Here is a 20,840-nt window from a genome sequence, read left to right as displayed (position 1 = left end):
AGGACCACACAGACTTCCAAAGCCCCGGCCGCCACACCCTGCCCCCTCCATTCTGGGTTCCCCCCGGCCCCCAGTCGACCAGACCCCCACCGTCGCCCACCGACACACTCACACACACACTCTCACGCGCTCAGCCTCTGGCCTGGGGGCGGGGGCTGGGTCTCGCCTTAGGTGGCCAAGCCGAAGGGGACCTTTGAGACCTCGGATGCGAGGAAGTCTTGGGGTCCCCACGGGTGATTGCCAGCCCCAGGGCACTGCGCCCAGCCGGGGCCCGCCGGCCCAAGGCTGACGCCCCCTCCCTTAGGGAAGCTGCTTCTTCCGCAGGGCCTCTCTCTGAGGTGTGCCACGGTCTGTGCCAGTGTGTCGATCTCGGAGCGGATGCCATCCCCTGTCCCCTGTCCTTCTCCCGTTCTCCGGCTCTCTGTCAGTCGCTCTGTGTCTCCCTGTCTCTGTCTCTCCCTCCCCGTGTGTGCCTGCGCGCTCGTGTCTGTCTGTCTGTCTGTCTGCATCTGCCTCGCGCCGCCTTGGGAGTGTGTCTCTGAACCTTCATCTCTTTCTGTCTCTGTCTCTCCTGACCCCCGGCCTCCCACGGGTGCTATGGCTGTGGCCCTGGCTGCCGCGCTTGCGCCGGCCGGCTGTCTCACGTGGCGTGGGTGCCTGCGAGTGTCTGTGTGTCTGTCCGTGTGCCTGCATGTCGCTCGTCCGCTCCCTCAGGAAGGTGCTGTGCTTGGAGGGCGGCGTGGGGGCAAGGGGGGCCTCGGTAGGGCGAAGGGGCGGGGCTGACGAGCTCTGGTTCACCGCGCTGGTGGCTCCCGGGGGCTTTGGGCACCGGGCAGGTGCCGGGCAGGATGGGCGCTCGGGGCCAAGGCTGGGCTGCGCACAGGCCCGCAGGAGGCTCAGAGGACCGCGGGCCCCAGCGGGCCCCCGGGGCCACGCGGCCCTGAGCAGCGAAGCCCTTGGTGGGGGGGAGGTGGCGGAGGGGGGCGGCGGCCTCCGAGCGGGGGCGGGCCTGGAGGGTCCCAGGGTGGGAGAGCGCCCAGACCTCCGCGCCCCTCACCCCACCGCGCCCCTCACCCCACCCCAGCCCAGCCCAGCCCAGCCCACGCCCGACCCGGCGCAGGCATGCCGGGCCGGCTGCTGCGGGTCCAGGGTCCCGGGTCCCGGAAGCCCTGTGGTCCCCCGGGCCGGGCCGGGCCGGGCGGGTGCTGGCCGGGGGTGGCGGTGTGCGGGGCGCGGAGCGGCGTCGGCCGGCCACACGGCCGCGGGGAGTCCGGTCGCGGGTCGTGCAGCTCAAGTGCAGCGCGCGCTCCGTGGAGAGCTGCGGCCGGCTGGCCCGAGCGGCAGGTCAGAGGGAAAGGCAGGCGCAGCGCAGGGCTCTTAGGGCGCCCGGCGGCAGCCGCCCCCGTCTACGGCCATACCACCCTGAACGCGCCCGATCTCGTCTGATCTCGGAAGCTAAGCAGGGTCGGGCCTGGTTAGTACTTGGATGGGAGACCGCCTGGGAATACCGGGTGCTGTAGGCTTTTTTTTTTTTTTGGGCCTCCCCTCTCCTTTAGCGCCCGCCCCCCACCCCCGCAAGCCCCACCTGCCGCTGGCCCCTCGCACCCCACCGCGCTCAGAGCGGTCGCCTGCCTTCCAGCCCCTCGCGGGGTGGGTGGCCGGGGCCCCGACTCCCGCTGCAGACCTGGGTTGCCTCCGCGCGGCCCGCGAGCCCCTCCGCATTCGGCTTCCAGGAAACCAGAGGACCGGCGAGGGCGAGGGGGCGGGGGGTGGGTGGGGGGCGGTGGAGGGGGTGCTCTCTGTCTGGGGCTCCCTTGGCAGGCCTCAGGCACTTCCGGGCGGGGCCCCGGCCCCAGCCCCGGCCCCAGCCCCACCACCAGAGGCATCCTCGCAGGCAGCCTCTGGGTCTCCTGCAGGCGTGCGCACAACACACTCACACAACCACAACACTCACTCACACACACACACACACACACACACACACACACACCCGCCCCCGAGAAAGGTCAAGAGCCGGAGACCACAGGTAAGGGAGACGGAGAAAGAGGGAGAGAGAGACAGACAGCAAGAGGACCACACAGACTTCCAAAGCCCCGGCCGCCACACCCTGCCCCCTCCATTCTGGGTTCCCCCCGGCCCCCAGTCGACCAGACCCCCACCGTCGCCCACCGACACACTCACACACACACTCTCACGCGCTCAGCCTCTGGCCTGGGGGCGGGGGCTGGGTCTCGCCTTAGGTGGCCAAGCCGAAGGGGACCTTTGAGACCTCGGATGCGAGGAAGTCTTGGGGTCCCCACGGGTGATTGCCAGCCCCAGGGCACTGCGCCCAGCCGGGGCCCGCCGGCCCAAGGCTGACGCCCCCTCCCTTAGGGAAGCTGCTTCTTCCGCAGGGCCTCTCTCTGAGGTGTGCCACGGTCTGTGCCAGTGTGTCGATCTCGGAGCGGATGCCATCCCCTGTCCCCTGTCCTTCTCCCGTTCTCCGGCTCTCTGTCAGTCGCTCTGTGTCTCCCTGTCTCTGTCTCTCCCTCCCCGTGTGTGCCTGCGCGCTCGTGTCTGTCTGTCTGTCTGTCTGCATCTGCCTCGCGCCGCCTTGGGAGTGTGTCTCTGAACCTTCATCTCTTTCTGTCTCTGTCTCTCCTGACCCCCGGCCTCCCACGGGTGCTATGGCTGTGGCCCTGGCTGCCGCGCTTGCGCCGGCCGGCTGTCTCACGTGGCGTGGGTGCCTGCGAGTGTCTGTGTGTCTGTCCGTGTGCCTGCATGTCGCTCGTCCGCTCCCTCAGGAAGGTGCTGTGCTTGGAGGGCGGCGTGGGGGCAAGGGGGGCCTCGGTAGGGCGAAGGGGCGGGGCTGACGAGCTCTGGTTCACCGCGCTGGTGGCTCCCGGGGGCTTTGGGCACCGGGCAGGTGCCGGGCAGGATGGGCGCTCGGGGCCAAGGCTGGGCTGCGCACAGGCCCGCAGGAGGCTCAGAGGACCGCGGGCCCCAGCGGGCCCCCGGGGCCACGCGGCCCTGAGCAGCGAAGCCCTTGGTGGGGGGGAGGTGGCGGAGGGGGGCGGCGGCCTCCGAGCGGGGGCGGGCCTGGAGGGTCCCAGGGTGGGAGAGCGCCCAGACCTCCGCGCCCCTCACCCCACCGCGCCCCTCACCCCACCCCAGCCCAGCCCAGCCCAGCCCACGCCCGACCCGGCGCAGGCATGCCGGGCCGGCTGCTGCGGGTCCAGGGTCCCGGGTCCCGGAAGCCCTGTGGTCCCCCGGGCCGGGCCGGGCCGGGCGGGTGCTGGCCGGGGGTGGCGGTGTGCGGGGCGCGGAGCGGCGTCGGCCGGCCACACGGCCGCGGGGAGTCCGGTCGCGGGTCGTGCAGCTCAAGTGCAGCGCGCGCTCCGTGGAGAGCTGCGGCCGGCTGGCCCGAGCGGCAGGTCAGAGGGAAAGGCAGGCGCAGCGCAGGGCTCTTAGGGCGCCCGGCGGCAGCCGCCCCCGTCTACGGCCATACCACCCTGAACGCGCCCGATCTCGTCTGATCTCGGAAGCTAAGCAGGGTCGGGCCTGGTTAGTACTTGGATGGGAGACCGCCTGGGAATACCGGGTGCTGTAGGCTTTTTTTTTTTTGGGCCTCCCCTCTCCTTTAGCGCCCGCCCCCCACCCCCGCAAGCCCCACCTGCCGCTGGCCCCTCGCACCCCACCGCGCTCAGAGCGGTCGCCTGCCTTCCAGCCCCTCGCGGGGTGGGTGGCCGGGGCCCCGACTCCCGCTGCAGACCTGGGTTGCCTCCGCGCGGCCCGCGAGCCCCTCCGCATTCGGCTTCCAGGAAACCAGAGGACCGGCGAGGGCGAGGGGGCGGGGGGTGGGTGGGGGGCGGTGGAGGGGGTGCTCTCTGTCTGGGGCTCCCTTGGCAGGCCTCAGGCACTTCCGGGCGGGGCCCCGGCCCCAGCCCCGGCCCCAGCCCCACCACCAGAGGCATCCTCGCAGGCAGCCTCTGGGTCTCCTGCAGGCGTGCGCACAACACACTCACACAACCACAACACTCACTCACACACACACACACACACACACACACACACACCCGCCCCCGAGAAAGGTCAAGAGCCGGAGACCACAGGTAAGGGAGACGGAGAAAGAGGGAGAGAGAGACAGACAGCAAGAGGACCACACAGACTTCCAAAGCCCCGGCCGCCACACCCTGCCCCCTCCATTCTGGGTTCCCCCCGGCCCCCAGTCGACCAGACCCCCACCGTCGCCCACCGACACACTCACACACACACTCTCACGCGCTCAGCCTCTGGCCTGGGGGCGGGGGCTGGGTCTCGCCTTAGGTGGCCAAGCCGAAGGGGACCTTTGAGACCTCGGATGCGAGGAAGTCTTGGGGTCCCCACGGGTGATTGCCAGCCCCAGGGCACTGCGCCCAGCCGGGGCCCGCCGGCCCAAGGCTGACGCCCCCTCCCTTAGGGAAGCTGCTTCTTCCGCAGGGCCTCTCTCTGAGGTGTGCCACGGTCTGTGCCAGTGTGTCGATCTCGGAGCGGATGCCATCCCCTGTCCCCTGTCCTTCTCCCGTTCTCCGGCTCTCTGTCAGTCGCTCTGTGTCTCCCTGTCTCTGTCTCTCCCTCCCCGTGTGTGCCTGCGCGCTCGTGTCTGTCTGTCTGTCTGTCTGCATCTGCCTCGCGCCGCCTTGGGAGTGTGTCTCTGAACCTTCATCTCTTTCTGTCTCTGTCTCTCCTGACCCCCGGCCTCCCACGGGTGCTATGGCTGTGGCCCTGGCTGCCGCGCTTGCGCCGGCCGGCTGTCTCACGTGGCGTGGGTGCCTGCGAGTGTCTGTGTGTCTGTCCGTGTGCCTGCATGTCGCTCGTCCGCTCCCTCAGGAAGGTGCTGTGCTTGGAGGGCGGCGTGGGGGCAAGGGGGGCCTCGGTAGGGCGAAGGGGCGGGGCTGACGAGCTCTGGTTCACCGCGCTGGTGGCTCCCGGGGGCTTTGGGCACCGGGCAGGTGCCGGGCAGGATGGGCGCTCGGGGCCAAGGCTGGGCTGCGCACAGGCCCGCAGGAGGCTCAGAGGACCGCGGGCCCCAGCGGGCCCCCGGGGCCACGTGGCCCTGAGCAGCGAAGCCCTTGGTGGGGGGGAGGTGGCGGAGGGGGGCGGCGGCCTCCGAGCGGGGGCGGGCCTGGAGGGTCCCAGGGTGGGAGAGCGCCCAGACCTCCGCGCCCCTCACCCCACCGCGCCCCTCACCCCACCCCAGCCCAGCCCAGCCCAGCCCACGCCCGACCCGGCGCAGGCATGCCGGGCCGGCTGCTGCGGGTCCAGGGTCCCGGGTCCCGGAAGCCCTGTGGTCCCCCGGGCCGGGCCGGGCCGGGCGGGTGCTGGCCGGGGGTGGCGGTGTGCGGGGCGCGGAGCGGCGTCGGCCGGCCACACGGCCGCGGGGAGTCCGGTCGCGGGTCGTGCAGCTCAAGTGCAGCGCGCGCTCCGTGGAGAGCTGCGGCCGGCTGGCCCGAGCGGCAGGTCAGAGGGAAAGGCAGGCGCAGCGCAGGGCTCTTAGGGCGCCCGGCGGCAGCCGCCCCCGTCTACGGCCATACCACCCTGAACGCGCCCGATCTCGTCTGATCTCGGAAGCTAAGCAGGGTCGGGCCTGGTTAGTACTTGGATGGGAGACCGCCTGGGAATACCGGGTGCTGTAGGCTTTTTTTTTTTTTTGGGCCTCCCCTCTCCTTTAGCGCCCGCCCCCCACCCCCGCAAGCCCCACCTGCCGCTGGCCCCTCGCACCCCACCGCGCTCAGAGCGGTCGCCTGCCTTCCAGCCCCTCGCGGGGTGGGTGGCCGGGGCCCCGACTCCCGCTGCAGACCTGGGTTGCCTCCGCGCGGCCCGCGAGCCCCTCCGCATTCGGCTTCCAGGAAACCAGAGGACCGGCGAGGGCGAGGGGGCGGGGGGTGGGTGGGGGGCGGTGGAGGGGGTGCTCTCTGTCTGGGGCTCCCTTGGCAGGCCTCAGGCACTTCCGGGCGGGGCCCCGGCCCCAGCCCCGGCCCCAGCCCCACCACCAGAGGCATCCTCGCAGGCAGCCTCTGGGTCTCCTGCAGGCGTGCGCACAACACACTCACACAACCACAACACTCACTCACACACACACACACACACACACACACACACACACCCGCCCCCGAGAAAGGTCAAGAGCCGGAGACCACAGGTAAGGGAGACGGAGAAAGAGGGAGAGAGAGACAGACAGCAAGAGGACCACACAGACTTCCAAAGCCCCGGCCGCCACACCCTGCCCCCTCCATTCTGGGTTCCCCCCGGCCCCCAGTCGACCAGACCCCCACCGTCGCCCACCGACACACTCACACACACACTCTCACGCGCTCAGCCTCTGGCCTGGGGGCGGGGGCTGGGTCTCGCCTTAGGTGGCCAAGCCGAAGGGGACCTTTGAGACCTCGGATGCGAGGAAGTCTTGGGGTCCCCACGGGTGATTGCCAGCCCCAGGGCACTGCGCCCAGCCGGGGCCCGCCGGCCCAAGGCTGACGCCCCCTCCCTTAGGGAAGCTGCTTCTTCCGCAGGGCCTCTCTCTGAGGTGTGCCACGGTCTGTGCCAGTGTGTCGATCTCGGAGCGGATGCCATCCCCTGTCCCCTGTCCTTCTCCCGTTCTCCGGCTCTCTGTCAGTCGCTCTGTGTCTCCCTGTCTCTGTCTCTCCCTCCCCGTGTGTGCCTGCGCGCTCGTGTCTGTCTGTCTGTCTGTCTGCATCTGCCTCGCGCCGCCTTGGGAGTGTGTCTCTGAACCTTCATCTCTTTCTGTCTCTGTCTCTCCTGACCCCCGGCCTCCCACGGGTGCTATGGCTGTGGCCCTGGCTGCCGCGCTTGCGCCGGCCGGCTGTCTCACGTGGCGTGGGTGCCTGCGAGTGTCTGTGTGTCTGTCCGTGTGCCTGCATGTCGCTCGTCCGCTCCCTCAGGAAGGTGCTGTGCTTGGAGGGCGGCGTGGGGGCAAGGGGGGCCTCGGTAGGGCGAAGGGGCGGGGCTGACGAGCTCTGGTTCACCGCGCTGGTGGCTCCCGGGGGCTTTGGGCACCGGGCAGGTGCCGGGCAGGATGGGCGCTCGGGGCCAAGGCTGGGCTGCGCACAGGCCCGCAGGAGGCTCAGAGGACCGCGGGCCCCAGCGGGCCCCCGGGGCCACGCGGCCCTGAGCAGCGAAGCCCTTGGTGGGGGGGAGGTGGCGGAGGGGGGCGGCGGCCTCCGAGCGGGGGCGGGCCTGGAGGGTCCCAGGGTGGGAGAGCGCCCAGACCTCCGCGCCCCTCACCCCACCGCGCCCCTCACCCCACCCCAGCCCAGCCCAGCCCAGCCCACGCCCGACCCGGCGCAGGCATGCCGGGCCGGCTGCTGCGGGTCCAGGGTCCCGGGTCCCGGAAGCCCTGTGGTCCCCCGGGCCGGGCCGGGCCGGGCGGGTGCTGGCCGGGGGTGGCGGTGTGCGGGGCGCGGAGCGGCGTCGGCCGGCCACACGGCCGCGGGGAGTCCGGTCGCGGGTCGTGCAGCTCAAGTGCAGCGCGCGCTCCGTGGAGAGCTGCGGCCGGCTGGCCCGAGCGGCAGGTCAGAGGGAAAGGCAGGCGCAGCGCAGGGCTCTTAGGGCGCCCGGCGGCAGCCGCCCCCGTCTACGGCCATACCACCCTGAACGCGCCCGATCTCGTCTGATCTCGGAAGCTAAGCAGGGTCGGGCCTGGTTAGTACTTGGATGGGAGACCGCCTGGGAATACCGGGTGCTGTAGGCTTTTTTTTTTTTTTTGGCCTCCCCTCTCCTTTAGCGCCCGCCCCCCACCCCCGCAAGCCCCACCTGCCGCTGGCCCCTCGCACCCCACCGCGCTCAGAGCGGTCGCCTGCCTTCCAGCCCCTCGCGGGGTGGGTGGCCGGGGCCCCGACTCCCGCTGCAGACCTGGGTTGCCTCCGCGCGGCCCGCGAGCCCCTCCGCATTCGGCTTCCAGGAAACCAGAGGACCGGCGAGGGCGAGGGGGCGGGGGGTGGGTGGGGGGCGGTGGAGGGGGTGCTCTCTGTCTGGGGCTCCCTTGGCAGGCCTCAGGCACTTCCGGGCGGGGCCCCGGCCCCAGCCCCGGCCCCAGCCCCACCACCAGAGGCATCCTCGCAGGCAGCCTCTGGGTCTCCTGCAGGCGTGCGCACAACACACTCACACAACCACAACACTCACTCACACACACACACACACACACACACACACACACACCCGCCCCCGAGAAAGGTCAAGAGCCGGAGACCACAGGTAAGGGAGACGGAGAAAGAGGGAGAGAGAGACAGACAGCAAGAGGACCACACAGACTTCCAAAGCCCCGGCCGCCACACCCTGCCCCCTCCATTCTGGGTTCCCCCCGGCCCCCAGTCGACCAGACCCCCACCGTCGCCCACCGACACACTCACACACACACTCTCACGCGCTCAGCCTCTGGCCTGGGGGCGGGGGCTGGGTCTCGCCTTAGGTGGCCAAGCCGAAGGGGACCTTTGAGACCTCGGATGCGAGGAAGTCTTGGGGTCCCCACGGGTGATTGCCAGCCCCAGGGCACTGCGCCCAGCCGGGGCCCGCCGGCCCAAGGCTGACGCCCCCTCCCTTAGGGAAGCTGCTTCTTCCGCAGGGCCTCTCTCTGAGGTGTGCCACGGTCTGTGCCAGTGTGTCGATCTCGGAGCGGATGCCATCCCCTGTCCCCTGTCCTTCTCCCGTTCTCCGGCTCTCTGTCAGTCGCTCTGTGTCTCCCTGTCTCTGTCTCTCCCTCCCCGTGTGTGCCTGCGCGCTCGTGTCTGTCTGTCTGTCTGTCTGTCTGTCTGTCTGCATCTGCCTCGCGCCGCCTTGGGAGTGTGTCTCTGAACCTTCATCTCTTTCTGTCTCTGTCTCTCCTGACCCCCGGCCTCCCACGGGTGCTATGGCTGTGGCCCTGGCTGCCGCGCTTGCGCCGGCCGGCTGTCTCACGTGGCGTGGGTGCCTGCGAGTGTCTGTGTGTCTGTCCGTGTGCCTGCATGTCGCTCGTCCGCTCCCTCAGGAAGGTGCTGTGCTTGGAGGGCGGCGTGGGGGCAAGGGGGGCCTCGGTAGGGCGAAGGGGCGGGGCTGACGAGCTCTGGTTCACCGCGCTGGTGGCTCCCGGGGGCTTTGGGCACCGGGCAGGTGCCGGGCAGGATGGGCGCTCGGGGCCAAGGCTGGGCTGCGCACAGGCCCGCAGGAGGCTCAGAGGACCGCGGGCCCCAGCGGGCCCCCGGGGCCACGTGGCCCTGAGCAGCGAAGCCCTTGGTGGGGGGGAGGTGGCGGAGGGGGGCGGCGGCCTCCGAGCGGGGGCGGGCCTGGAGGGTCCCAGGGTGGGAGAGCGCCCAGACCTCCGCGCCCCTCACCCCACCGCGCCCCTCACCCCACCCCAGCCCAGCCCAGCCCAGCCCACGCCCGACCCGGCGCAGGCATGCCGGGCCGGCTGCTGCGGGTCCAGGGTCCCGGGTCCCGGAAGCCCTGTGGTCCCCCGGGCCGGGCCGGGCCGGGCGGGTGCTGGCCGGGGGTGGCGGTGTGCGGGGCGCGGAGCGGCGTCGGCCGGCCACACGGCCGCGGGGAGTCCGGTCGCGGGTCGTGCAGCTCAAGTGCAGCGCGCGCTCCGTGGAGAGCTGCGGCCGGCTGGCCCGAGCGGCAGGTCAGAGGGAAAGGCAGGCGCAGCGCAGGGCTCTTAGGGCGCCCGGCGGCAGCCGCCCCCGTCTACGGCCATACCACCCTGAACGCGCCCGATCTCGTCTGATCTCGGAAGCTAAGCAGGGTCGGGCCTGGTTAGTACTTGGATGGGAGACCGCCTGGGAATACCGGGTGCTGTAGGCTTTTTTTTTTTTTTGGGCCTCCCCTCTCCTTTAGCGCCCGCCCCCCACCCCCGCAAGCCCCACCTGCCGCTGGCCCCTCGCACCCCACCGCGCTCAGAGCGGTCGCCTGCCTTCCAGCCCCTCGCGGGGTGGGTGGCCGGGGCCCCGACTCCCGCTGCAGACCTGGGTTGCCTCCGCGCGGCCCGCGAGCCCCTCCGCATTCGGCTTCCAGGAAACCAGAGGACCGGCGAGGGCGAGGGGGCGGGGGGTGGGTGGGGGGCGGTGGAGGGGGTGCTCTCTGTCTGGGGCTCCCTTGGCAGGCCTCAGGCACTTCCGGGCGGGGCCCCGGCCCCAGCCCCGGCCCCAGCCCCACCACCAGAGGCATCCTCGCAGGCAGCCTCTGGGTCTCCTGCAGGCGTGCGCACAACACACTCACACAACCACAACACTCACTCACACACACACACACACACACACACACACACACACCCGCCCCCGAGAAAGGTCAAGAGCCGGAGACCACAGGTAAGGGAGACGGAGAAAGAGGGAGAGAGAGACAGACAGCAAGAGGACCACACAGACTTCCAAAGCCCCGGCCGCCACACCCTGCCCCCTCCATTCTGGGTTCCCCCCGGCCCCCAGTCGACCAGACCCCCACCGTCGCCCACCGACACACTCACACACACACTCTCACGCGCTCAGCCTCTGGCCTGGGGGCGGGGGCTGGGTCTCGCCTTAGGTGGCCAAGCCGAAGGGGACCTTTGAGACCTCGGATGCGAGGAAGTCTTGGGGTCCCCACGGGTGATTGCCAGCCCCAGGGCACTGCGCCCAGCCGGGGCCCGCCGGCCCAAGGCTGACGCCCCCTCCCTTAGGGAAGCTGCTTCTTCCGCAGGGCCTCTCTCTGAGGTGTGCCACGGTCTGTGCCAGTGTGTCGATCTCGGAGCGGATGCCATCCCCTGTCCCCTGTCCTTCTCCCGTTCTCCGGCTCTCTGTCAGTCGCTCTGTGTCTCCCTGTCTCTGTCTCTCCCTCCCCGTGTGTGCCTGCGCGCTCGTGTCTGTCTGTCTGTCTGTCTGCATCTGCCTCGCGCCGCCTTGGGAGTGTGTCTCTGAACCTTCATCTCTTTCTGTCTCTGTCTCTCCTGACCCCCGGCCTCCCACGGGTGCTATGGCTGTGGCCCTGGCTGCCGCGCTTGCGCCGGCCGGCTGTCTCACGTGGCGTGGGTGCCTGCGAGTGTCTGTGTGTCTGTCCGTGTGCCTGCATGTCGCTCGTCCGCTCCCTCAGGAAGGTGCTGTGCTTGGAGGGCGGCGTGGGGGCAAGGGGGGCCTCGGTAGGGCGAAGGGGCGGGGCTGACGAGCTCTGGTTCACCGCGCTGGTGGCTCCCGGGGGCTTTGGGCACCGGGCAGGTGCCGGGCAGGATGGGCGCTCGGGGCCAAGGCTGGGCTGCGCACAGGCCCGCAGGAGGCTCAGAGGACCGCGGGCCCCAGCGGGCCCCCGGGGCCACGCGGCCCTGAGCAGCGAAGCCCTTGGTGGGGGGGAGGTGGCGGAGGGGGGCGGCGGCCTCCGAGCGGGGGCGGGCCTGGAGGGTCCCAGGGTGGGAGAGCGCCCAGACCTCCGCGCCCCTCACCCCACCGCGCCCCTCACCCCACCCCAGCCCAGCCCAGCCCAGCCCACGCCCGACCCGGCGCAGGCATGCCGGGCCGGCTGCTGCGGGTCCAGGGTCCCGGGTCCCGGAAGCCCTGTGGTCCCCCGGGCCGGGCCGGGCCGGGCGGGTGCTGGCCGGGGGTGGCGGTGTGCGGGGCGCGGAGCGGCGTCGGCCGGCCACACGGCCGCGGGGAGTCCGGTCGCGGGTCGTGCAGCTCAAGTGCAGCGCGCGCTCCGTGGAGAGCTGCGGCCGGCTGGCCCGAGCGGCAGGTCAGAGGGAAAGGCAGGCGCAGCGCAGGGCTCTTAGGGCGCCCGGCGGCAGCCGCCCCCGTCTACGGCCATACCACCCTGAACGCGCCCGATCTCGTCTGATCTCGGAAGCTAAGCAGGGTCGGGCCTGGTTAGTACTTGGATGGGAGACCGCCTGGGAATACCGGGTGCTGTAGGCTTTTTTTTTTTTTTGGGCCTCCCCTCTCCTTTAGCGCCCGCCCCCCACCCCCGCAAGCCCCACCTGCCGCTGGCCCCTCGCACCCCACCGCGCTCAGAGCGGTCGCCTGCCTTCCAGCCCCTCGCGGGGTGGGTGGCCGGGGCCCCGACTCCCGCTGCAGACCTGGGTTGCCTCCGCGCGGCCCGCGAGCCCCTCCGCATTCGGCTTCCAGGAAACCAGAGGACCGGCGAGGGCGAGGGGGCGGGGGGTGGGTGGGGGGCGGTGGAGGGGGTGCTCTCTGTCTGGGGCTCCCTTGGCAGGCCTCAGGCACTTCCGGGCGGGGCCCCGGCCCCAGCCCCGGCCCCAGCCCCACCACCAGAGGCATCCTCGCAGGCAGCCTCTGGGTCTCCTGCAGGCGTGCGCACAACACACTCACACAACCACAACACTCACTCACACACACACACACACACACACACACACACACACACCCGCCCCCGAGAAAGGTCAAGAGCCGGAGACCACAGGTAAGGGAGACGGAGAAAGAGGGAGAGAGAGACAGACAGCAAGAGGACCACACAGACTTCCAAAGCCCCGGCCGCCACACCCTGCCCCCTCCATTCTGGGTTCCCCCCGGCCCCCAGTCGACCAGACCCCCACCGTCGCCCACCGACACACTCACACACACACTCTCACGCGCTCAGCCTCTGGCCTGGGGGCGGGGGCTGGGTCTCGCCTTAGGTGGCCAAGCCGAAGGGGACCTTTGAGACCTCGGATGCGAGGAAGTCTTGGGGTCCCCACGGGTGATTGCCAGCCCCAGGGCACTGCGCCCAGCCGGGGCCCGCCGGCCCAAGGCTGACGCCCCCTCCCTTAGGGAAGCTGCTTCTTCCGCAGGGCCTCTCTCTGAGGTGTGCCACGGTCTGTGCCAGTGTGTCGATCTCGGAGCGGATGCCATCCCCTGTCCCCTGTCCTTCTCCCGTTCTCCGGCTCTCTGTCAGTCGCTCTGTGTCTCCCTGTCTCTGTCTCTCCCTCCCCGTGTGTGCCTGCGCGCTCGTGTCTGTCTGTCTGTCTGTCTGCATCTGCCTCGCGCCGCCTTGGGAGTGTGTCTCTGAACCTTCATCTCTTTCTGTCTCTGTCTCTCCTGACCCCCGGCCTCCCACGGGTGCTATGGCTGTGGCCCTGGCTGCCGCGCTTGCGCCGGCCGGCTGTCTCACGTGGCGTGGGTGCCTGCGAGTGTCTGTGTGTCTGTCCGTGTGCCTGCATGTCGCTCGTCCGCTCCCTCAGGAAGGTGCTGTGCTTGGAGGGCGGCGTGGGGGCAAGGGGGGCCTCGGTAGGGCGAAGGGGCGGGGCTGACGAGCTCTGGTTCACCGCGCTGGTGGCTCCCGGGGGCTTTGGGCACCGGGCAGGTGCCGGGCAGGATGGGCGCTCGGGGCCAAGGCTGGGCTGCGCACAGGCCCGCAGGAGGCTCAGAGGACCGCGGGCCCCAGCGGGCCCCCGGGGCCACGCGGCCCTGAGCAGCGAAGCCCTTGGTGGGGGGGAGGTGGCGGAGGGGGGCGGCGGCCTCCGAGCGGGGGCGGGCCTGGAGGGTCCCAGGGTGGGAGAGCGCCCAGACCTCCGCGCCCCTCACCCCACCGCGCCCCTCACCCCACCCCAGCCCAGCCCAGCCCAGCCCACGCCCGACCCGGCGCAGGCATGCCGGGCCGGCTGCTGCGGGTCCAGGGTCCCGGGTCCCGGAAGCCCTGTGGTCCCCCGGGCCGGGCCGGGCCGGGCGGGTGCTGGCCGGGGGTGGCGGTGTGCGGGGCGCGGAGCGGCGTCGGCCGGCCACACGGCCGCGGGGAGTCCGGTCGCGGGTCGTGCAGCTCAAGTGCAGCGCGCGCTCCGTGGAGAGCTGCGGCCGGCTGGCCCGAGCGGCAGGTCAGAGGGAAAGGCAGGCGCAGCGCAGGGCTCTTAGGGCGCCCGGCGGCAGCCGCCCCCGTCTACGGCCATACCACCCTGAACGCGCCCGATCTCGTCTGATCTCGGAAGCTAAGCAGGGTCGGGCCTGGTTAGTACTTGGATGGGAGACCGCCTGGGAATACCGGGTGCTGTAGGCTTTTTTTTTTTTTTGGGCCTCCCCTCTCCTTTAGCGCCCGCCCCCCACCCCCGCAAGCCCCACCTGCCGCTGGCCCCTCGCACCCCACCGCGCTCAGAGCGGTCGCCTGCCTTCCAGCCCCTCGCGGGGTGGGTGGCCGGGGCCCCGACTCCCGCTGCAGACCTGGGTTGCCTCCGCGCGGCCCGCGAGCCCCTCCGCATTCGGCTTCCAGGAAACCAGAGGACCGGCGAGGGCGAGGGGGCGGGGGGTGGGTGGGGGGCGGTGGAGGGGGTGCTCTCTGTCTGGGGCTCCCTTGGCAGGCCTCAGGCACTTCCGGGCGGGGCCCCGGCCCCAGCCCCGGCCCCAGCCCCACCACCAGAGGCATCCTCGCAGGCAGCCTCTGGGTCTCCTGCAGGCGTGCGCACAACACACTCACACAACCACAACACTCACTCACACACACACACACACACACACACACACACACACCCGCCCCCGAGAAAGGTCAAGAGCCGGAGACCACAGGTAAGGGAGACGGAGAAAGAGGGAGAGAGAGACAGACAGCAAGAGGACCACACAGACTTCCAAAGCCCCGGCCGCCACACCCTGCCCCCTCCATTCTGGGTTCCCCCCGGCCCCCAGTCGACCAGACCCCCACCGTCGCCCACCGACACACTCACACACACACTCTCACGCGCTCAGCCTCTGGGCTGGGTCTCGCCTTAGTTGGCCAAGCCGAAGGGGACCTTTGAGACCTCGGATGCGAGGAAGTCTTGGGGTCCCCACGGGTGATTGCCAGCCCCAGGGCACTGCGCCCAGCCGGGGCCCGACGGCCCACGGCTGACGCCCCCTCCCTTAGGGAAGCTGCTTCTTCCGCAGGGCCTCTCTCTGAGGTGTGCCACGGTCTGTGCCAGTGTGTCGATCTCGGAGCGGATGCCATCCCCTGTCCCCTGTCCTTCTCCCGTTCTCCGGCTCTCTGTCAGTCGCTCTGTGTCTCCCTCTCTCTGTCTCTCCCTCCCCGTGTGTGCCTGCGCGCTCGTGTCTGTCTGTCTGTCTGTCTGTCTGTCTGCATCTGCCTCGCGCCGTCTTGGGAGTGTGTCTCTGAACCTTCATCTCTTTCTGTCTCTGTCTCTCCTGACCCCCGGCCTCCCACGGGTGCTATGGCTGTGGCCCTGGCTGCCGCGCTTGCGCCGGCCGGCTGTCTCACGTGGCGTGGGTGCCTGCGAGTGTCTGTGTGTCTGTCCGTGTGCCTGCATGTCGCTCGTCCGCTCCCTCAGGAAGGTGCTGTGCTTGGAGGGCGGCGTGGGGGCAAGGGGGGCCTCGGTAGGGCGAAGGGGCGGGGCTGACGAGCTCTGGTTCACCGCGCTGGTGGCTCCCGGGGGCTTTGGGCACCGGGCAGGTGCCGGGCAGGATGGGCGCTCGGGGCCAAGGCTGGGCTGCGCACAGGCCCGCAGGAGGCTCAGAGGACCGCGGGCCCCAGCGGGCCCCCGGGGCCACGCGGCCCTGAGCAGCGAAGCCCTTGGTGGGGGGGAGGTGGCGGAGGGGCGCGGCGGCCTCCGAGCGGGGGCGGGCCTGGAGGGTCCCAGGGTGGGAGAGCGCCCAGACCTCCGCGCCCCTCACCCCACCGCGCCCCTCACCCCAGCCCAGCCCAGCCCAGCCCAGCCCACGCCCGACCCGCCGCAGGCATGCCGGGCCGGCTGCTGCGGGTCCAGGGTCCCGGGTCCCGGAAGCCCTGTGGTCCCCCGGGCCGGGCCGGGCCGGGCGGGTGCTGGCCGGGGGTGGCGGTGTGCGGGGCGCGGAGCGGCGTCGGCCGGCCACACGGCCGCGGGGAGTCCGGTCGCGGGTCGTGCAGCTCAAGTGCAGCGCGCGCTCCGTGGAGAGCTGCGGCCGGCTGGCCCGAGCGGCAGGTCAGAGGGAAAGGCAGGCGCAGCGCAGGGCTCTTAGGGCGCCCGGCGGCAGCCGCCCCCGTCTACGGCCATACCACCCTGAACGCGCCCGATCTCGTCTGATCTCGGAAGCTAAGCAGGGTCGGGCCTGGTTAGTACTTGGATGGGAGACCGCCTGGGAATACCGGGTGCTGTAGGCTTTTTTTTTTTTTGGCCTCCCCTCTCCTTTAGCGCCCGCCCCCCACCCCCGCAAGCCCCACCTGCCGCTGGCCCCTCGCACCCCACCGCGCTCAGAGCGGTCGCCTGCCTTCCAGCCCCTCGCGGGGTGGGTGGCCGGGGCCCCGACTCCCGCTGCAGACCTGGGTTGCCTCCGCGCGGCCCGCGAGCCCCTCCGCATTCGGCTTCCAGGAAACCAGAGGACCGGCGAGGGCGAGGGGGCGGGGGGTGGGTGGGGGGCGGTGGAGGGGGTGCTCTCTGTCTGGGGCTCCCTTGGCAGGCCTCAGGCACTTCCGGGCGGGGCCCAGGCCCTAGCCCCGGCCCCAGCCCCACCACCAGAGGCATCCTCGCAGGCAGCCTCTGGGTCTCCTGCAGGCGTGCGCACAACACACTCACACAACCACAACACTCACTCACACACACACACAACACTCACACACACACACACACACACACACACACACACACACACCCGCCCCCGAGAAAGGTCAAGAGGCGGAGACCACAGGTAAGGGAGACGGAGAAAGAGGGAGAGAGAGACAGACAGCAAGAGGACCACACAGACTTCCAAAGCCCCGGCCGCCACACCCTGCCCCCTCCATTCTGGGTTCCCCCCGGCCCCCAGTCGACCAGACCCCCACCGTCGCCCACCGACACACTCACACACACACTCTCACGCGCTCACCCTCTGGCCTGGGGGCGGGGGCTGGGTCTCGCCTTAGGTGGCCAAGCCGAAGGGGACCTTTGAGACCTCGGATGCGAGGAAGTCTTGGGGTCCCCACGGGTGATTGCCAGCCCCAGGGCACTGCGCCCAGCCGGGGCCCGACGGCCCACGGCTGACGCCCCCTCCCTTAGGGAAGCTGCTTCTTCCGCAGGGCCTCTCTCTGAGGTGTGCCACGGTCTGTGCCAGTGTGTCGATCTCGGAGCGGATGCCATCCCCTGTCCCCTGTCCTTCTCCCGTTCTCCGGCTCTCTGTCAGTCGCTCTGTGTCTCCCTCTCTCTGTCTCTCCCTCCCCGTGTGTGCCTGCGCGCTCGTGTCTGTCTGTCTGTCTGTCTGTCTGTCTGCATCTGCCTCGCGCCGTCTTGGGAGTGTGTCTCTGAACCTTCATCTCTTTCTGTCTCTGTCTCTCCTGACCCCCGGCCTCCCACGGGTGCTATGGCTGTGGCCCTGGCTGCCGCGCTTGCGCCGGCCGGCTGTCTCACGTGGCGTGGGTGCCTGCGAGTGTCTGTGTGTCTGTCCGTGTGCCTGCATGTCGCTCGTCCGCTCCCTCAGGAAGGTGCTGTGCTTGGAGGGCGGCGTGGGGGCAAGGGGGGCCTCGGTAGGGCGAAGGGGCGGGGCTGACGAGCTCTGGTTCACCGCGCTGGTGGCTCCCGGGGGCTTTGGGCACCGGGCAGGTGCCGGGCAGGATGGGCGCTCGGGGCCAAGGCTGGGCTGCGCACAGGCCCGCAGGAGGCTCAGAGGACCGCGGGCCCCAGCGGGCCCCCGGGGCCACGCGGCCCTGAGCAGCGAAGCCCTTGGTGGGGGGGAGGTGGCGGAGGGGCGCGGCGGCCTCCGAGCGGGGGCGGGCCTGGAGGGTCCCAGGGTGGGAGAGCGCCCAGACCTCCGCGCCCCTCACCCCACCGCGCCCCTCACCCCAGCCCAGCCCAGCCCAGCCCAGCCCACGCCCGACCCGCCGCAGGCATGCCGGGCCGGCTGCTGCGGGTCCAGGGTCCCGGGTCCCGGAAGCCCTGTGGTCCCCCGGGCCGGGCCGGGCCGGGCGGGTGCTGGCCGGGGGTGGCGGTGTGCGGGGCGCGGAGCGGCGTCGGCCGGCCACACGGCCGCGGGGAGTCCGGTCGCGGGTCGTGCAGCTCAAGTGCAGCGCGCGCTCCGTGGAGAGCTGCGGCCGGCTGGCCCGAGCGGCAGGTCAGAGGGAAAGGCAGGCGCAGCGCAGGGCTCTTAGGGCGCCCGGCGGCAGCCGCCCCCGTCTACGGCCATACCACCCTGAACGCGCCCGATCTCGTCTGATCTCGGAAGCTAAGCAGGGTCGGGCCTGGTTAGTACTTGGATGGGAGACCGCCTGGGAATACCGGGTGCTGTAGGCTTTTTTTTTTTTTGGCCTCCCCTCTCCTTTAGCGCCCGCCCCCCACCCCCGCAAGCCCCACCTGCCGCTGGCCCCTCGCACCCCACCGCGCTCAGAGCGGTCGCCTGCCTTCCAGCCCCTCGCGGGGTGGGTGGCCGGGGCCCCGACTCCCGCTGCAGACCTGGGTTGCCTCCGCGCGGCCCGCGAGCCCCTCCGCATTCGGCTTCCAGGAAACCAGAGGACCGGCGAGGGCGAGGGGGCGGGGGGTGGGTGGGGGGCGGTGGAGGGGGTGCTCTCTGTCTGGGGCTCCCTTGGCAGGCCTCAGGCACTTCCGGGCGGGGCCCAGGCCCTAGCCCCGGCCCCAGCCCCACCACCAGAGGCATCCTCGCAGGCAGCCTCTGGGTCTCCTGCAGGCGTGCGCACAACACACTCACACAACCACAACACTCACTCACACACACACACACACACACACACACACACCCGCCCCCGAGAAAGGTCAAGAGGCGGAGACCACAGGTAAGGGAGACGGAGAAAGAGGGAGAGAGAGACAGACAGCAAGAGGACCACACAGACTTCCAAAGCCCCGGCCGCCACACCCTGCCCCCTCCATTCTGGGTTCCCCCCGGCCCCCAGTCGACCAGACCCCCACCGTCGCCCACCGACACACTCACACACACACTCTCACGCGCTCACCCTCTGGCCTGGGGGCGGGGGCTGGGTCTCGCCTTAGGTGGCCAAGCCGAAGGGGACCTTTGAGACCTCGGATGCGAGGAAGTCTTGGGGTCCCCACGGGTGATTGCCAGCCCCAGGGCACTGCGCCCAGCCGGGGCCCGACGGCCCAAGGCTGACGCCCCCTCCCTTAGGGAAGCTGCTTCTTCCGCAGGGCCTCTCTCTGAGGTGTGCCACGGTCTGTGCCAGTGTGTCGATCTCGGAGCGGATGCCATCCCCTGTCCCCTGTCCTTCTCCCGTTCTCCGGCTCTCTGTCAGTCGCTCTGTGTCTCCCTCTCTCTGTCTCTCCCTCCCCGTGTGTGCCTGCGCGCTCGTGTCTGTCTGTCTGTCTGTCTGTCTGTCTGCATCTGCCTCGCGCCGTCTTGGGAGTGTGTCTCTGAACCTTCATCTCTTTCTGTCTCTGTCTCTCCTGACCCCCGGCCTCCCACGGGTGCTATGGCTGTGGCCCTGGCTGCCGCGCTTGCGCCGGCCGGCTGTCTCACGTGGCGTGGGTGCCTGCGAGTGTCTGTGTGTCTGTCCGTGTGCCTGCATGTCGCTCGTCCGCTCCCTCAGGAAGGTGCTGTGCTTGGAGGGCGGCGTGGGGGCAAGGGGGGCCTCGGTAGGGCGAAGGGGCGGGGCTGACGAGCTCTGGTTCACCGCGCTGGTGGCTCCCGGGGGCTTTGGGCACCGGGCAGGTGCCGGGCAGGATGGGCGCTCGGGGCCAAGGCTGGGCTGCGCACAGGCCCGCAGGAGGCTCAGAGGACCGCGGGCCCCAGCGGGCCCCCGGGGCCACGCGGCCCTGAGCAGCGAAGCCCTTGGTGGGGGGGAGGTGGCGGAGGGGCGCGGCGGCCTCCGAGCGGGGGCGGGCCTGGAGGGTCCCAGGGTGGGAGAGCGCCCAGACCTCCGCGCCCCTCACCCCACCGCGCCCCTCACCCCAGCCCAGCCCAGCCCAGCCCAGCCCACGCCCGACCCGCCGCAGGCATGCCGGGCCGGCTGCTGCGGGTCCAGGGTCCCGGGTCCCGGAAGCCCTGTGGTCCCCCGGGCCGGGCCGGGCCGGGCGGGTGCTGGCCGGGGGTGGCGGTGTGCGGGGCGCGGAGCGGCGTCGGCCGGCCACACGGCCGCGGGGAGTCCGGTCGCGGGTCGTGCAGCTCAAGTGCAGCGCGCGCTCCGTGGAGAGCTGCGGCCGGCTGGCCCGAGCGGCAGGTCAGAGGGAAAGGCAGGCGCAGCGCAGGGCTCTTAGGGCGCCCGGCGGCAGCCGCCCCCGTCTACGGCCATACCACCCTGAACGCGCCCGATCTCGTCTGATCTCGGAAGCTAAGCAGGGTCGGGCCTGGTTAGTACTTGGATGGGAGACCGCCTGGGAATACCGGGTGCTGTAGGCTTTTTTTTTTTTTGGCCTCCCCTCTCCTTTAGCGCCCGCCCCCCACCCCCGCAAGCCCCACCTGCCGCTGGCCCCTCGCACCCCACCGCGCTCAGAGCGGTCGCCTGCCTTCCAGCCCCTCGCGGGGTGGGTGGCCGGGGCCCCGACTCCCGCTGCAGACCTGGGTTGCCTCCGCGCGGCCCGCGAGCCCCTCCGCATTCGGCTTCCAGGAAACCAGAGGACCGGCGAGGGCGAGGGGGCGGGGGGTGGGTGGGGGGCGGTGGAGGGGGTGCTCTCTGTCTGGGGCTCCCTTGGCAGGCCTCAGGCACTTCCGGGCGGGGCCCAGGCCCTAGCCCCGGCCCCAGCCCCACCACCAGAGGCATCCTCGCAGGCAGCCTCTGGGTCTCCTGCAGGCGTGCGCACAACACACTCACACAACCACAACACTCACTCACACACACACACAACACTCACACACACACACCCGCCCCCGAGAAAGGTCAAGAGGCGGAGACCACAGGTAAGGGAGACGGAGAAAGAGGGAGAGAGAGACAGACAGCAAGAGGACCACACAGACTTCCAAAGCCCCGGCCGCCACACCCTGCCCCCTCCATTCTGGGTTCCCCCCGGCCCCCAGTCGACCAGACCCCCACCGTCGCCCACCGACACACTCACACACACA

The 20,840-nt window shown here is 71.1% G+C and overlaps 10 non-coding genes across 10 annotated transcripts; all 10 read left to right on the top strand.

Annotated features, from left to right (window-relative positions):
* Window positions 1-1,404: 1,404 nt before the first annotated feature.
* LOC129642362 (5S ribosomal RNA) lies at window positions 1,405-1,523 on the top strand. Its single transcript, XR_008709662.1, has one exon. It is a non-coding gene; the product is annotated as a 5S ribosomal RNA (ribosomal RNA).
* A 1,950-nt stretch (window positions 1,524-3,473) lies between these two features.
* Window positions 3,474-3,592, top strand: LOC129642361 (5S ribosomal RNA). Its single transcript, XR_008709661.1, has one exon. It is a non-coding gene; the product is annotated as a 5S ribosomal RNA (ribosomal RNA).
* Window positions 3,593-5,538: 1,946 nt separating this feature from the next.
* LOC129642360 (5S ribosomal RNA) lies at window positions 5,539-5,657 on the top strand. Its single transcript, XR_008709660.1, has one exon. It is a non-coding gene; the product is annotated as a 5S ribosomal RNA (ribosomal RNA).
* A 1,950-nt stretch (window positions 5,658-7,607) lies between these two features.
* Window positions 7,608-7,726, top strand: LOC129642359 (5S ribosomal RNA). The gene has a single exon (XR_008709659.1). It is a non-coding gene; the product is annotated as a 5S ribosomal RNA (ribosomal RNA).
* A 1,962-nt stretch (window positions 7,727-9,688) lies between these two features.
* On the top strand, window positions 9,689-9,807 carry LOC129642358 (5S ribosomal RNA). The gene has a single exon (XR_008709658.1). It is a non-coding gene; the product is annotated as a 5S ribosomal RNA (ribosomal RNA).
* A 1,950-nt stretch (window positions 9,808-11,757) lies between these two features.
* LOC129642357 (5S ribosomal RNA) lies at window positions 11,758-11,876 on the top strand. Its single transcript, XR_008709656.1, has one exon. It is a non-coding gene; the product is annotated as a 5S ribosomal RNA (ribosomal RNA).
* A 1,952-nt stretch (window positions 11,877-13,828) lies between these two features.
* LOC129642356 (5S ribosomal RNA) lies at window positions 13,829-13,947 on the top strand. The gene has a single exon (XR_008709655.1). It is a non-coding gene; the product is annotated as a 5S ribosomal RNA (ribosomal RNA).
* A 1,945-nt stretch (window positions 13,948-15,892) lies between these two features.
* On the top strand, window positions 15,893-16,011 carry LOC129642355 (5S ribosomal RNA). The gene has a single exon (XR_008709654.1). It is a non-coding gene; the product is annotated as a 5S ribosomal RNA (ribosomal RNA).
* Window positions 16,012-17,990: 1,979 nt separating this feature from the next.
* On the top strand, window positions 17,991-18,109 carry LOC129642354 (5S ribosomal RNA). Its single transcript, XR_008709653.1, has one exon. It is a non-coding gene; the product is annotated as a 5S ribosomal RNA (ribosomal RNA).
* A 1,952-nt stretch (window positions 18,110-20,061) lies between these two features.
* On the top strand, window positions 20,062-20,180 carry LOC129642352 (5S ribosomal RNA). The gene has a single exon (XR_008709651.1). It is a non-coding gene; the product is annotated as a 5S ribosomal RNA (ribosomal RNA).
* Window positions 20,181-20,840: the final 660 nt, after the last annotated feature.

The sequence above is a fragment of the Bubalus kerabau genome, chromosome 1 (genome assembly GCF_029407905.1).
Source record: "Bubalus kerabau isolate K-KA32 ecotype Philippines breed swamp buffalo chromosome 1, PCC_UOA_SB_1v2, whole genome shotgun sequence".
Classification (NCBI taxonomy): Eukaryota; Metazoa; Chordata; class Mammalia; order Artiodactyla; family Bovidae; genus Bubalus; species Bubalus kerabau.
This window is presented reverse-complemented; position numbering and strand designations above follow the sequence as displayed.